The following is a 16128-nucleotide window of genomic DNA, read 5'->3' on the forward strand; positions in this document are numbered from 1 at the left end:
TAAAAATAAAGAAATGAAGAACTGACGTCACAAAATTATTGCATAAACCTTTAAATTGTTTATTATTTTATATTGGTATAATGAAAATCAAGATTTTATGGAATCTGCACAGTAAATGCCCAATAAATGAAATTTTTCTGTATTTATATTATTATTATTGGTTATTTTTATCATATTATTATTATTTAATATATTATTTTATTATAATTTATATATTATTATTATCATTATCTATATTTATATTATTATTATCGGTTAACTTTTATGGCAGGCTATTTACAGATTTAAAAGCTTTTCATTAATAACAAATTCAACTTTGACATCAGATAATGGCTAAATATAAGGAAAAAATGAATTCTTCCTCTAATTAAAAAAAATATGAAGGACCAACTTCATTTTTAGATCTAACATCAATCCACTTATTACAAATAAGTGGATATAAAGGATACTAATCCACTAAACTGTCCTGAACAGCAAGTCATCATATTTTAATGAACAATAAAGAAGGTAATACGGAGGAAAGGAGGCAAATGTGCTAAGAGTATTTAAAAAATTCAGTAGTTTAAAGATCAACACTACAAAAAAAATTAACACCAACTCAAATTGTGGATTTCATTGGAACTACTTTACAAAAAGTTAAATTTATTGCATATCGTAAAATTGATTAAAGAATTTTTGAGAAAATGTAATTTAAAATCTCCCTAATCATTGTCTAATCAATAATAGTGATACTATTAGTGAGACAATAAATTTTCTGTCTTTAGCAAGTGCATTCAATAAGGTATTAATAAATTTACAAAAGCTTTTTAAACAGTATAAAGCAAATACAAAATTAAAAAGTTATTTTAAATTTTACTAACTGTAATTAGACAATTTTGTTAATCAATGTTAAACATTTTTGGAAACTGAAACTTTATTTAACTGAAACTATTTATATTAAGTTGATTATTATATAAGTTGTTTCACTTTTGCTACGAAAAGTTTATTCCACATAGTAAAACAACTATATCAGTTTCTATTTAAATATATATATATATATATATATATACATATATATATATATATATATATATATATATATATATATATATATATACATATATATATATATATATATATATATATATATATATATATATATATATATATATATATATATATATATATATATATATATAGATATAGATATATATATAGATATATCTATATATATATATATATATATATATATATATATCTATATATATATATATATATATATATATATATATATATATATATATACATATATATATATATATATATATATATATATATATATATATATATATATATATATATAGATATATATAGATATATATAGATATGGCCCCAACAGGCTTTAAAACAATTCAGTACTGTCGATTAGATCATCGTGGAGGAGGCGTTACAATAATATACCAGGACAACTTAAACATCAAACCACTCTCGTTATTGCCTACCTGCTTGTCTTATGAACGTATATCTGCCAAACTAAATCTGGCAAATAATATCTACAATATTATGGCTATTTACCAATCAAAATAATTATTCCAACAAGTATTTTCTTTTTTGAACTATCTGATCTCCTTGAAGAATTTCAAACAAAAGAATTATCTGGAGAAATACTTCTGTGTGGTGACTTTAACTGCCCAGGTACTACTCCAACAACCTGCAATCCAAGACTTGCTGAGATTCTAGAGACCTACAACATGATACAAAGAGTTCAATCTCCAACTCGCATATCATCTACTACCAGTATAGCCAACTTGCTTGATCTAGTAATAAATCGACATGGTGACATTTCACTCAACAATATTCAAGTAACTGATGAGGGTATTTCAGATCACTATATGATTCGGGTTGCACTTTATCATCTACCTTCAAATAGTAAAATTGTTTGGTTCTCAAAACAAAACTTTAGAAAACTAAACTTGTCATGCTTTATAAAAGAATTGCAAGTAAAGCCATGTTGCTTAGCACCTAAAAACAATGTGGATGATTATGCTGAACAAATAAGAGCAAATATAACAACTGTTCTCAATCATTTAGCACCCATTCGGAAATATTCAATGCAACCTGGTAAACATGATGATAAATGGTTATCTTCAGATGCCAAGAATAAAAAAATCAAACGTCGTAAACTGGAGCGTTGTTATAAAAAAACTGGAAACTTATCAGATAAAAAAACTATATCGAATTGCATGCAATGAGTCATCAGCAGCAATTCATAAATCCAGATGTAATCACTATAAAGCAAAACTAAATTCAGCATATGGTAATCAGAAAGAAACATGGAATATTGCCAAGAAACTACTACATTCAAATAGTTCTAAAACTAAAAAAAAAATACCAGAAGCAAAATGCAATATAATAAGTCAATATTTCATACACAAACTTGAAAGTATAAAAAATACTATTTAGGAAAAGCTTGCAAAAAACCCAAAATCTAAACTCATCTCAGAGTTACATCCACCGGTAAATATTTTAACAACATTTGGTTCATTCACACCAACAGATGTGTCAAAAATAATCAAAGCTCTCAAACCTAAGACATCGCCACTTGATATTATTCCAACATACATCCTTAAATCTTGTTCAGAACTTTTCGGTCCAATTATAGCTCACCTTGCTGACCTCTCATTCAAATCTGGAATTTTCCCAGCCTCATATAAAGTTGCTCAAATAACACCGTTTCCCAAAAAATCAGGACTAGCAGAATTTGATTTATCAAATCTACGCCCAATATCAAATCTCAATACAATTTCCAAAATTCTTGAAAAGTTTGGATTATCTCGTCTTCTTCTACACGTAACTTCATCTATTAACTTCAATCCTTTACGATCTGGTTTTAGATCTATCACTCAACCGAAACAGCACTATTAAAGATATGCAATGACATCCTGCTAAACATTGATGATGCTTTGAACACTATTCTCCTATCTCTGGACACATCTTCAGCATTTGATACAATTGATCACAGCCTGCTGATTTCCCGTATTAAAGATGAATTTGGTGTCACAGATATTGCACTAAAATGGCTGACATCATACTTGCACTCTCAAAAATCTTTTGTTTCTATTGGATCAACAAAATCTAGACTAATAGCAAGTTCAACAGGAGTACCACAGGGTAGTGTATTAGACCCATTTCTATTTTCCATGTTTGTTTCACCTATCTATCGTATTATAGCTAAACTCGGTATCAATCATCATCAATATGCAGATGATACCCAACTTTATACTGTCATCAACCAGGCATAGATAGCATTAATTAAATCAATGTGTGTGCTGATGCAGTAACAAAGTGGTTTCTAGAAAATGGACTCAACCCAAATAAAACAGCTTCTGTTTTATTTAGATCTAGAAAACAAATTAGCAAGCATAAAAATGATTCAAAAATTGTTTTTTCTGGAACAACACTAACTACGATAAATTCAGTAAAAATCCTTGGTGTCACCCTAGATTCATCAATCTCTATGGACAAGCACATAAACAACACTATTAAATCCTGCAATTACTATATTCATGCACTTCGCCACATTCGTCCATGTCTGACTAATGAAGCTGCAAATATAATTGCATGTGGCATTGTTAACTCTCAGCTTGACTATTGTAACAGTCTTTTATCTGGTACTTATCAAAAAAATATTAAAAAATCTCCAACGAATTCAAAATAGCTTATCTTGAATCGTTTTCCACTCTCCTATTCATTTAAATTCAGAAATATTGCTGAAATCTCTTCATTGGTTACCAATAAATCAAAGAATAATCTATAAGATATATAAAAAAACTCAAAACCTTTTTGATAGTTAAAATAGTTAGGAGAAGATGTTTATAAATCATATAAGATGTTTGTAAATCATTTTATGTGGTAGCGGTGTAGTGGTAGAGCACTTGAATCATAAGCAAGAAGTTCTCATTTTGATCCCCACTACATCTCTGTTCCACACTCAACTTGTTTGTTAAGGTTTGTGTTTTGGAGTTATAGAATTGAGAGAGAGAGTTGTATCCACAATTAAGTAGCCTTCTCGTTTGTAGTGGCCTTTTTAGCTTTGGGAAGGTGAATTAACATTAAAAAAAAAGGAAATAATTACTATTAAACATTTTGTTCTTAACCTCAATATCTGAATATCAATAAGATATAAATGTACACAATTTATTTCCTACTTGAAAAATCTTGTTGATATCATAATATATAATAAATATTGTGATATCACGCTATATATTAAACTTTGCTGATATCATGATATATATTAATCTTTGTTAATATTGATATATATTAAATTTATTCAGTTAATTGATTTTAGTTTCATAAACATTTCGGGACATCATAAAATTGTCGTTGCGGTCTAATGTCCCGTGCCACAGGACATCTACTATGTTGATGTATTTACAGAAAAAATTATCTTTTTAAGCTAACTTGGACAATTTACTAGGTTCAATTGGTAATATTATAGTATGTTTTCAACTTAGTGCTTTTCAGTAACATTTTTTAATCATCTAATCTTACTTATACTCTTAGAAATTTCTATACAAATTTATTTAAAAATGGCAAGAAAACATTATACAACTGAAAAGTATTGAAGACATTGGATGAAACAAGTACTGAAAGCGACAGTGAATATACTTTTAATGAATCTGAGACTGAATTCTCAGAGATATCAGAGATAGATATTGAACTAAATGAAATTGATGATAATGGACCTGTTTTGAACATAGGATGGATAAAAATAGTGCAAGATACTCCAGCATTTGAAGCACTTCCATTCACAGTAGCAAATGTAGGTCCTCAGCATTCAATAAACTTAACAGGTGAACTAGATTTTTTCAAGTTATGTATTACTGATGAGTTACTTGCAGATATTGTAACCGAAACTAATCGTCATGCTAAGTCAAAAATTGAAAATAACGATTTGGAATCTCATTCTATTTGGCATTCTTCCTCTTGTGATTGGCTGAACTACATGCCATTTTTTTCAGCAGTTTTCTCTCGAACTTGGTTTCTTCAGATACATTTGATGCTGCACGTATCCCCACCATCAAATCAATCTAATGAATTGAATAGACGTGCAAAGAAAGTGCATCGTGTTGTATCAGAAATGAAAAGTTCCTGTTCTAGAAATTTTTTCTTGTAACATCTCGTAACATTGCAATTGATGAAAGTACTATTGGATTCAAAGGTAGAGTTGCATTTCGCATGTACAACCCACAAAAACCCACAAAGTGGACATTCGCGTTTTTATCTTAACCGATAGTGAAACAGGTTATATTAGTTTCTTTGAACCATATTATGGTAATTGCACTACTGAAAGTTTGGCAAGACCTATGATGCAGTTTACAAGTCGAATTGTGTTGCATTTATGTGATGAGCTTTTAGAGGTTGCCCAAGGTAGTGGTTATCACTTATTCACTGACAGATTATATACTAGTTTTCCTCTTGTGCAAGAGCTCCTCAAAATGAACATACAAACTACAGGGACAATAATGAAAAATAGAAAACAGTTACCTGAAGTTATAAAAAAACTCAAATTAAAGAAGCATGAAGTTTCTGCATATGTACACTTTTCTAATGTTATGGTTTTGGTATGGCAGGACAGGCGACAGGTTCTGATGCTGAGTACTTTCCACGATTCAACAACTGAGGTTGCAAAACAAAGAACAAAACAAGGTATTGTAGACATTGATAAACCAACTGTTATTGTAAATTATTTGAAACATATGGGAGCTGTTGACTGAGCCGATCACTATTGTTCCAGCTATTCATTTCTATGCATGTCTTTAAAATGGCGGAGAAAAATATTTTTCTGGTTGTTGGAAGTTGCAGTTGTAAACAGTTTATATTATTCAATAAATTTTGTGAAGGCAATGGTAAAAACGAACTTCGACATCTAACCTACAAAACTTCATTGAGCAACTAGTAGGAGCATGTCGTAACATTTAAAAACGAAGAGGAAGGCGATCATCATTAGATGACGATGAACGCCTCAACCAAAAGCCACACTTTATTGCTCAAGTTCCAAGTAATAATGCCAAAGACTGTCTAGTCTGCAGTGACAGAAAAATACAGGGTGGTAGAAGAAAAACTGTATACTATTGTAAAACTTGCACTAGAAAACCAGGACTATACCCTACTGATTGTTTTGAACTTTACCATACAAAGACTGGCTTTTGTGTAAAATAGGAGTTCAATTTCAATTTTGTAATTTACTTGTGAATAAAAACAAGTGTTTACATATTTTTGTTTTTTCTTTCTTGTTTAGTGCTTGCACTTAGTCATAGTGTTTTTGGCAGAATAAAAGTTAAACAATTTAGTGCTATACTCAAAACCTAATTTTTATGAAAAATAAAGAGAAGCCATGGGTCAAACATATTTTTTCTGTTATATTTAAGGTCAATAAGTAATACAAAAATTTGGACCTGATAGACAAAAAAAAAAATTTTTTTAAAGACCTTAAAGAGTTAAAGTTTTTACATTATTTTTTGAAATTTTTCTTTTGATTCATTTGGCGATGATAGAGTAGTTGAAACTCAGTTATTGTTCATTTCAAACAATTTAGTTTTCAAAAAATAAACACTTTGGGAAAGACAACTAAATCACTATATATTAACTAACATTGAGATAATGTGAGAGAATGTATTTGTATTATAGATTAAATGATGATAAAAACATTTTATCTAAAACAAATTGATACAAATAAAGTTTTGTCAACTAACACTAACAAAACTCAGTTATTTACTGCAAATAACTATCAAAATACTGTCGACATTCCTATTAGGAACAAACTCAGACCTGTTTTAGTGCCGCTGGAGCGGTATGGGCGCTCAAAAATTATTTTATCTTTTAATTTTTCTTTTACTCTTTTATTAAAAATAGAAAAATATTTTTTCGGTTTTAAATGCAGTTGTTTATAAATAATTTTCAGTTTATTTTAGGTTCAAGACGATAAAATGAATCACAAAGCAATCGCTTTTTTCACCTCGTTATGTGACATAACTGTTCTTCGGTTACTAACTGAATAATTTAAAAAAATAAATTACGAAACTTAATTTTAATAACCTCTTACGAACTTTTTTTTTGACAATAGAATGTATAAAAAGTTTGCTTTTCCGAAAGATTTTAAAATATCGATTAACTTTCGTTGGCAATTATATTATTAAGAGTGAACTGCTTTTGATAATAATGAACAAAAGTAAAAAATTTCTGTCTATCGCGCAAACAACATGCAAATTTAATTTTTGAATAAATGAACTCTTGATCTTTGGCTTTCTTGTTTAGTTTACTTGAGGAAAACGAAACGTAAACTGTTTTAGAAAGTTTTGTTTCTTTTACATATTCTTTTTGGCTAAAAATAAAATTAACGATTACATTAACTTAATAAATTAGTTATTTTTATACTTCAATGTTTTAAATGTTTAAAAAAATTCATTGCAAATGAAACTTATTTGTTAAACGTAATTTTTTTTAATTATACTTTATGAATAAAAATATATTTTTCAAAATATAATATGTTTTTTAATCAAAAAACAAAATCAGTTTAATAAGTTACGTTTACCGTAATTATCTCTTTTTTAATTATCTGTTATTTAAAAGGCGCCTTAAAATCACTTTAAAAACTAACCTTTAGTAAAAGTTAAATGAACAGATTTGCTAATATTTAAATTAAAGTTTTAAAATTAAAATAATAGTAAATACGTTTATTAAAAGTTTATGTTTTTTATTCGAATAATTATTTAAATACAAAAAAAGCTATTTTGTTAATTTTACAAATCATACGCGATTTATATATGTAAATGTATCATGTAATGTAAATATTGATTAAAAATTGTTTAAAGTATTTAAACATTTAATTACTAATTATTTAAAACATTAATAAGTACTAATATTAAATTTGCTAAAATATAGTTAATACATGGCCTACTTAAATACACGGCCTTCTATTCTGCTTAAACCGGAAAAAAATAGAAGGCCAGTAAAAAAACACATATTTTGTCGGATGGACAATCTTTCTCAAAATATTTTAATTATTGAGCTATAAATTTTAAGTAAGTAAATCTGGCACAAGATAAAAAATTTTGCGTTTGCTTAATCGAAGAACATACTATACTTCACTAAACTTTGTAAAATTTTAGGCTTTTTTTTAGGTTTCTTTTCAGTAATAAATAGGAGTCATGATTAATAAATGTCTTTATTCAAAACAACGCAACATTATTAACCTTCATAATTATATATTACTTAAATAATTATAGAAAGACATGGGTTATATTTGTCAGTAGAATTTTTAAGATATTCAAGGACTGTGCAAGAAATAAGAATACACAAATTTTCGAAAGTAAGCTTTAAAAGTATTTTAAAATTTTTTACACAAACTGTTTCAAAATGTGAAACAAAAGATTCTTATTTTTTTCTCTATGTTTTTTTAAAGGCAACAATGTTATCTGCAACAATGGAATCACTGACTCTCTTTCTGATGTTATTAAAATAAATATTTGAAATAACAGTGTGTACAATTTCCTTTCCACAATATTGGTGATTTAAACATAAAAATGGTTGGTAACTTTCTCTACTGCCAAGAACTAACTTTGCTGCTTTACGGCGTCGCATTTGAGATCGATAAATAACATCAAATACATGATCTAACATAGCAAAACTATCACAGACATATTCTAAAAGGGCTAGTGATGGAGTTATCAGCCTACCTCTGGACAATTTATTTAAATAACTATAGTCATTCGACTCCTGTTGACAATGTTGACTACAAAGTAACTTGCAACACATTTTAAACTTCTTAATCAGTTTTTTGGCAATATAACAGCAACTTCACGCGAATTATCTGATAAAATCACACAATCATAATCTATTTCTTCGATCTGATCCATCAAGGATCTAGCATATTGTGTATCTTGAACATCATTAATATCATTCTCAAATATTTTAATTCGTTCCTTTATTAAACTTTTTATTTGGATTATCTTCTCACTATAGATAAAATCTTTCAAACTGACAAGAAACCTGCCACCACTCATTTGGCGGTATTGTCTAAATCTCCTTTCTAACGGATCACTTTGAAAACCAGTAATCAATATAAATTTATAATTATTTTCCAATAGATCTTCTATTAAAGAATAGCAGCATTTCCAAGACAGTTATTAGAAAACTGATTTTTCGAATTTGTAATTGTCCACCATTAGAGTTAGGAATGATGCAATATCTAAACGGTTGGGAAAATATGATTTTATTGCTGCTTCTGTAGTTTCATGGAAGATACCTAAAGCAACAGTGACATTTTGCTTGTAGTTTCCAGGATGGACAACTTTGCTATTTATTTTTGGTGCTTTTTTCAAACTTGCATCTAACAGGCTGTTCTTTTCTAATAAACCATGAAATATTTTCCTGGTTGAACGTGAAGTTTATCTTTAAAAGCTGAAAAATGAAATTCTGGAAAAATAAGCCTTTTTTTATTTAGTAAGTTGTTTCGAATGTTTTTAATCAGATGCACTTTGTAAAAGAATAGGTAAATTTTTTGTGATTGTACATTAATAAACAAATCATCTGGTTTTTTACCATGTGCATCGAGCAATTTTGTAAAAGAGGAAACATTTGAAGCATGATTGTCACAAACAACACCTCGAACATTAAAACTCTATTTTATTAAAAATTGAATCAAGCTGAGAATTTCAGTTTTTTACCGATCACTGTTTAATTTTATAATTGGAACTGTTTTGATGACACAAGAGGTATTTTCTTTTAAACCAACTACCATGAAAGTAACAATGCTTCTATAACATTTATTTTCTTCACTAATGCAAATTACATCTCCACCAGAATATTCTGCACATTTTTGCAAATACATTTCATCAAAAATTATTATAAGATCATTTGATAAGCTCCCATTTTCATGTAACAATTTCAAAACTTTCATAGAATCAATTTCACCTGCTTTTAGCTTGCCTAACAGTGATATCGATGGAAGAGGGAACTCCTTCAGCAGTAAATGATAAGTTTGCAATGATGTGTAATACAACGTCAAGGCAAATTGAGGCAAATTTGAAGAATAAATTTGATTTTTTTTTATTTGGTGACTTTTAAGTTCTTCAAGAACGGAAGACAACTTTTCTTTTTCGATGCTAAAATGTGAATCGAAGTTTTCTAGCATACTCCTTCTCTTTAACATACATTGATGGGTTACGCAAAGAAACTGGAAGATTTTTATAAAAAAGTTTGACACGAAGATTTTTGTCAATACGAATACATTCAGCAACTTAAGGTATGTGTATTTCATTTTGAATAATTTTATGGAACACAACACAATCATCGAATTTGGAAAATGAATATCCTGTTGGTGAATCAGCAACTGTAAGAGAATTAAGATCTTCAATAGTATCATTTGATAAAAACTTCTGATATTCATCTTTATGAAAAAACTTTTTAGTTGGTGATTTTCTTGGTATAAACATAGCTGGAGGTGAAACTGTTGCAATGCTGGCCGGGTATATTGTAGTAACAGGCTTCAAATTATACAACAAACGAAATCGTTTTTCTGATGCTCCTTTGTGTACTAAACTTTCATCAAAATGTTTTAAGCAGATCACAGATGATTTAGTGACAGTGCAACAATTTCTATTTACAAATCTAACCCATAATTTTCGCAAATCATCATCTTTTGGAAAACCAAAGACTGGTATTACTTCACCAACATTATAATTTGAGGTTCAACCGACAACACAGCATTTATTAACCATTATTATTATTAATAATAACTAAAAAGTAGCCACAAATAACAATACAAAGTTGTTGAAGTTTAGTAGAGATGTCAATTAAACGCGAAAATTTTTAAAATATTTTGAGAAAGTAATATTTAAAATATTTTGAGAAATATTTAAAATATTTCGCAATATTTAAAATATTTTGAGAAAGTTTGTCCATATAATGGAATATACGTTTTTTCAACTGGCCTTCTATTTTTTTTCGATTTAAACAGAATAGAAGGCCGTGTATTTAAGTAGGCCATGGTTAATAAATGTTACAATACTTTAAACAATTTTCAATTATTATTTACAAATAGCGTGGTTAAATTCTTAAGTAAAATAGCTTTCTTATCGTAACTCAAGCAACTTGGTTACGTCTCACGGTACATTCATGTAGTCAAAGAAATACCTTTAAATCAACTGATTATCTTCCGATAGTACTAAACAAGATAAACACAAATGATTAAAATGATAATTAAAAAAATGAGGTTTAAAAATCATTGTCGCGGCACCGGTGTTAATGAGGAGAAGGGTCTTGTAACTCCCAACTTAATAGTGGTTGCTTGCAGCCTTGTTGGAGTAATTCAGAATTAAAAAATAAAAGTAACAACAAACTATCTAATATTAATAGTATCAATCTTGATATCTTTAAAAGTTCACAATGACTTACTTGTTGAGGTTTTTGCTAATAATTTGAAAATAGAAAAATTAATTTTAATTTTTTAAAACTAATTAGTTGAGCAAGTTAGAGATACTGAAGAATCTTCTACTGATGTTAATGAACACTTAGCATTTTTATACGAACAAACAAAACTTTTATTTACTTCTTAACATTGATGCAATCTTGATAATCTGACTTTCAGTTACAACCACAGAGCAAACAATTTTTTCTTTGTTATTGTAGTGTAAAGATGTTGCTGCAATACTAAAAAATATCATTTATTGTCTATTTGGGGTTCCCAAGTTCTTACTTTGATCCCAGACTATAGTTTATTATTGGCAACATGATTCTTGCCTTATTTGGTGGTGAAAACGAGAGTATTGTCAAATTAGTGACAAATTTGAAAAATAAAAATAAAAAACTTAAAGTTTTAAGTTTTTAAAATAAATTTTAAAAATTTAAAAGTTTTTTAAAAGTTTTTTGATGACAAAACAGCAGTAGTCTGGGAAAATTTTAAATAAAAAAGCAGGCATGAATGTTTTGCTAAAGAGAGAAGAATTTTTGTTGAATACTGGTTTTTTTAAATTCGTGGCAGGTTAGACACTCTTTAAAACCATTTACTTAACAAATGTTATTGCTGATGCATTTTGATTTACATTTATAAAACTGTTATTTTTCTTCTTATTTTTCTTTTTTTTTTTCTTCCACTTCTGAACCAGTTTTTTTTTTTCTCCATTTTCAATCAACTTGACTGTTTAATGCTGCTTTGTGTTTCCATTGATATATGTATGTTGTTGACACATTGTCAGCCGAGAACCAAGAGGCTGTATGCTCATTTTTTGTGTTTCCGAGAAAATCAAGTTTTAAAATTTAATTTGTAAAGACTTTCTGACAGGATATCCGACTGATTTTTTAAATATTTCTAAAAGTTGTATCATTCTTGAGACTAGAAATTTTGTTTACATATCCCATATGTTGTTAAATATTTATTGATAATAAACAGAAAAAACACAAAATGCGGATTTGGTTCTTGGCTGATGACATATATTTTTTGTTTTGCTCATGTCTTTAGGCTTTACCTTGTTTGTTAGTAGTAAACCTGATATATCTTCTAAGTTTAAACTTTTCTCATAACTTTTATTCATAATCATCTACAACTGCTCAAAGATAAATTTCCAATAATTTCCTTGCTGAATTAGAAATTCTTTTGTATTTGATTTTTTCCTTTGGACTTTTTCCTTTGGACTTTTTCCTCTAGCTTTGCGTCTAGTTTTCCAGCAACAAATGGTGTATTTCTCACTTTAATTATAAATTTTGGTTCAATGACGAGCATGAGTTTATATTCCACGTGAGTTGCCCTAACCCTAACCCTGAGTTTTAAGCTGTAAATCTAAACAATCTAATCTGTAAACAACCCCGTTGTGAAAACGATCTTCAATATTGATAGTTAAAAAATTTTTACTAAATATACAGTAAATATATAATAAAACTAAGAAAATAATAATTAATTAAAAAAAAAATTAGGGTTGCCATAAGTGCTTCCAATACCGGTTGTACCGATATCGAAATTCGGTATACCAATACCGGTACCGAAATACCGGTATTGGTTTGGCTCTATGCCTGTAATAAAAATATTTGTGATATAGCGGATGTAATTGCTCTGTTTACGTGAAACACGAAAGTAAATGAAATATTTAAAACATCCAGTTGCGATAAACAACGCTCGTTCATCTTGTAATCAGAGTGTTAAATCTCACGCTCGCTAAAGAGAAAATTGATTTAATTGATTTTTTATAAAAACTTTATCGTTAAAAATATTTAGTTAAAGAAAAAACTTGTTTAATTTAAAATTAAAATTTTGTCTTCTTTTTATTAACAAAGCACTTCTTTAATATTATCTTTACGTCACTTGCTTTAATGTAGAACACATGTTTGAGTTTTGCACTGACGTTAAGGATGAAAATTTTGAAGTGGTTTGGCTGATTTCCATAATGGAATTTTTAACCAAGTGCGCATTAAAACGGAAACGCAAAGTGAATGGAATATAGCGATAATGCACACGCATTGTTAATTGAAAATTACTTAAACTTGAGAATATTTTTAATTTTATAAAAGCATCAAAATGATAAATTATAAAACGTTATTCATAGTGTAACTTGCCAATGGTATGCCACGTAATGTTATAGAATTAACAGCAATTATGATAACGTATACTAAAAAAACTTTATGCATTTTGAATTAAGAACTAATAAGCCGGGTGAATAAAAATGAGCAATTGCTTTTTCACTCAGTAATTGGTCAACTTTACATAAATAAAAACTTCAGCAGTTTTGCTCAAATTTTTATTTACGTAAAGTTAAGCAATTTAATCAGTAATTGGTCAGCTTTACGTAAAAAAAACTGAAAACAAATTGGTTAAGTTTTTATTCACGCAAAGCGGACCAATTACTAAGTAAAAACAATTGCTCATTTTTATTCACCCGGCTTAATAATTAGTATTTTATGTCTAATGGATGGAATTACCTTAATATCCAGAAAAACATAAAATATCACAAAAAGTATTCAAAGAGCTCTGCACCGGCGTATGAGTTGACGAAAGTTCTGTGTTATTTTCTGCATGATAAAGAAAATCAACTTGGAAGAAATGTAAGAAATGCAACAAAGAGATAAAATCAAATGGTGGAAGTACCAGTTGACTGCATACGCATCTAAGAGCTAACCATGAAATCGACTTGCTGAAGAGAAAATCGTCCCAAGATGCAGCATCGCCATCGGTTTCGTTTTCATTTGTACCATTGTTAACGGCCAAAAAATCCACACCTCTGATCACCAATTTCTTACAAATCCAACACAACAATTCGTAGCCTGCAGTTTTTTTTAGATTGACTGCCCTTTACGGACGCCTATAAGCGTATTTGTCACGTCAGCAGAACTGAGAACATTGCTAGAAGCTGACACAAACAAAACCAATGACGATAAAGACTTTTCTGGTGTAATGTGTGAAAAGAATGACTCGATTGAACTGACTGATGATTTGCAGCAGTTAATCAATAAGGTGCATACCGTTGTGAAATTGTTTGGTCGTTTTCCGACAAAAAATGATCAAACACTCGAAAAATATATTAGACGAACTTGATAATACTTGGTAATACTTGACTCCAAAACTCGCTGGTGTAGCTTGCACACAAAATTACGATCATCTCTTGAGGATGATACTCTGAACGCCCTACATTTCTTACGCGCTTATTTAACAGAGAAAAAAAATACGAAAAATCAATAAGTAAGTAATTTGATATAAAATAAATAAGCTTATTGAGTTAATTTTTACTATTAACTTGAGGTTTTATTCATATCATGATAAATTTAAAAAAAAGTTTAATAGCGGTATTACCGGTATTGAAATTATTCTGTACCGAAATACCGGTGTTGAAAAATGTTGTTGGTATTGGAAGCACTAGTTGCCATAACGGCCAATTTTTAAGTGGTGGAAACTTAAAAATTGCATTTTTTGGCAAAATGTTCCAAAGTGTAAAAGAGCATATAGAATAAAATTTTGCATATTACTAGCTTGATGTTAAAGGTAGACAATTAACCTAAAAAACTTCATTACTAACTTATTCCTGACGGCGGAACTTTATACCTTTAAATGATTTAAAAGCAATGCTAATTCCTTCCCCCTCCCCCCAATAGTGGTTAAAAAATGGCTAAATTTTACTATTAACTTAAAGATTCGTATAACTTTTAGGTTTATTGCACAATTTTATACAAACACAAACTGTACAAATACCCTTGCCAGAGTCAAGCAAAATTATTAAAATAAAATAAAAATTTATGGAAATTTTTTAAAACAACCAAAATATCATTAAAGGAGGTTGTTGCAATAGTTTTGTTTGTAATGTTAAACCTGTAATGTTTTTTATACAACAGTCATAAAATACTTCAACCTTTGAACCATTTAACTTCTTATCAGAAACTGTTTTGCGCTGTTATATTTTATTGTAGCTAGAGAGCTTTCAGTAAAACTTTCAAGTTGAATAAAAGAGTGTAAGTTACTATGAAACATATTTTTTTGTCGTTTAGATGGAAGTTTACAAGATGATTTTTCCGCTTTAATTTGTATATATATTTTGAAATTTGTTTGGTATATTATATAAATATACATATACATATATATATATATATATATATATATATATATATATATATATATATATATATATATATATATATATATATATATATATATATATATATATATATATATAAATTTTTAACAACAAAGATGCGTGGATTAAGATAAAAGGTGGACTCTTTGATGTTACAATGGGCGCTTATGATGGTGCTGAGGTATGTGAGTTAGTAGAAATTTTTCTCTTATTCCAACTTTGGCAGTATTATAACAGAGATGATTTTGGTCTGTATTGTGATGACGGGCTAGTGATCTTGAAAAACAAAAATGGCCAACAAATGGAGAAAATCAAAAAACATTTTGTAAAAATTTTTAAAAGTAACGATCTTCTTATTTCCATCCAATTCGATATGAAAATAGTTAACTATCTCGACGTGACATTTGACCTCAAAAACAATTCTTTTTAACCATATAGTAAATGCGACAATGAGCTGGATTATGTTCACTCTAATTCAAACCACCTACCTCGTATTATCAAAAGACTCCGTCGCACTGTTGAATTAAGATTATCT

The 16128-nt window shown here is 28.6% G+C and overlaps 1 protein-coding gene across 5 annotated transcripts in view; it reads right to left on the reverse strand.

The window, feature by feature from the left end:
* The window catches only part of LOC100204026 (uncharacterized), an 82318-nt gene that overhangs the window by 48225 nt on the left and 17965 nt on the right, over window positions 1-16128 (reverse strand). The window contains exon 1 of one of the 5 annotated variants that reach the window (XM_065800502.1): window positions 7078-7324. The exons of 3 other annotated variants lie outside the window; for them this stretch is intronic. The gene's annotated coding sequence lies outside the window, so the exon portion shown is untranslated. Of the gene's footprint in view, window positions 1-7077; window positions 7325-16128 lie in introns of those variants that run through there. One more of the 5 variants, XM_065800504.1, reaches the window with a different exon arrangement.

Source organism: Hydra vulgaris, chromosome 06, assembly GCF_038396675.1.
Source record: "Hydra vulgaris chromosome 06, alternate assembly HydraT2T_AEP".
Classification (NCBI taxonomy): domain Eukaryota; kingdom Metazoa; phylum Cnidaria; class Hydrozoa; order Anthoathecata; family Hydridae; genus Hydra; species Hydra vulgaris.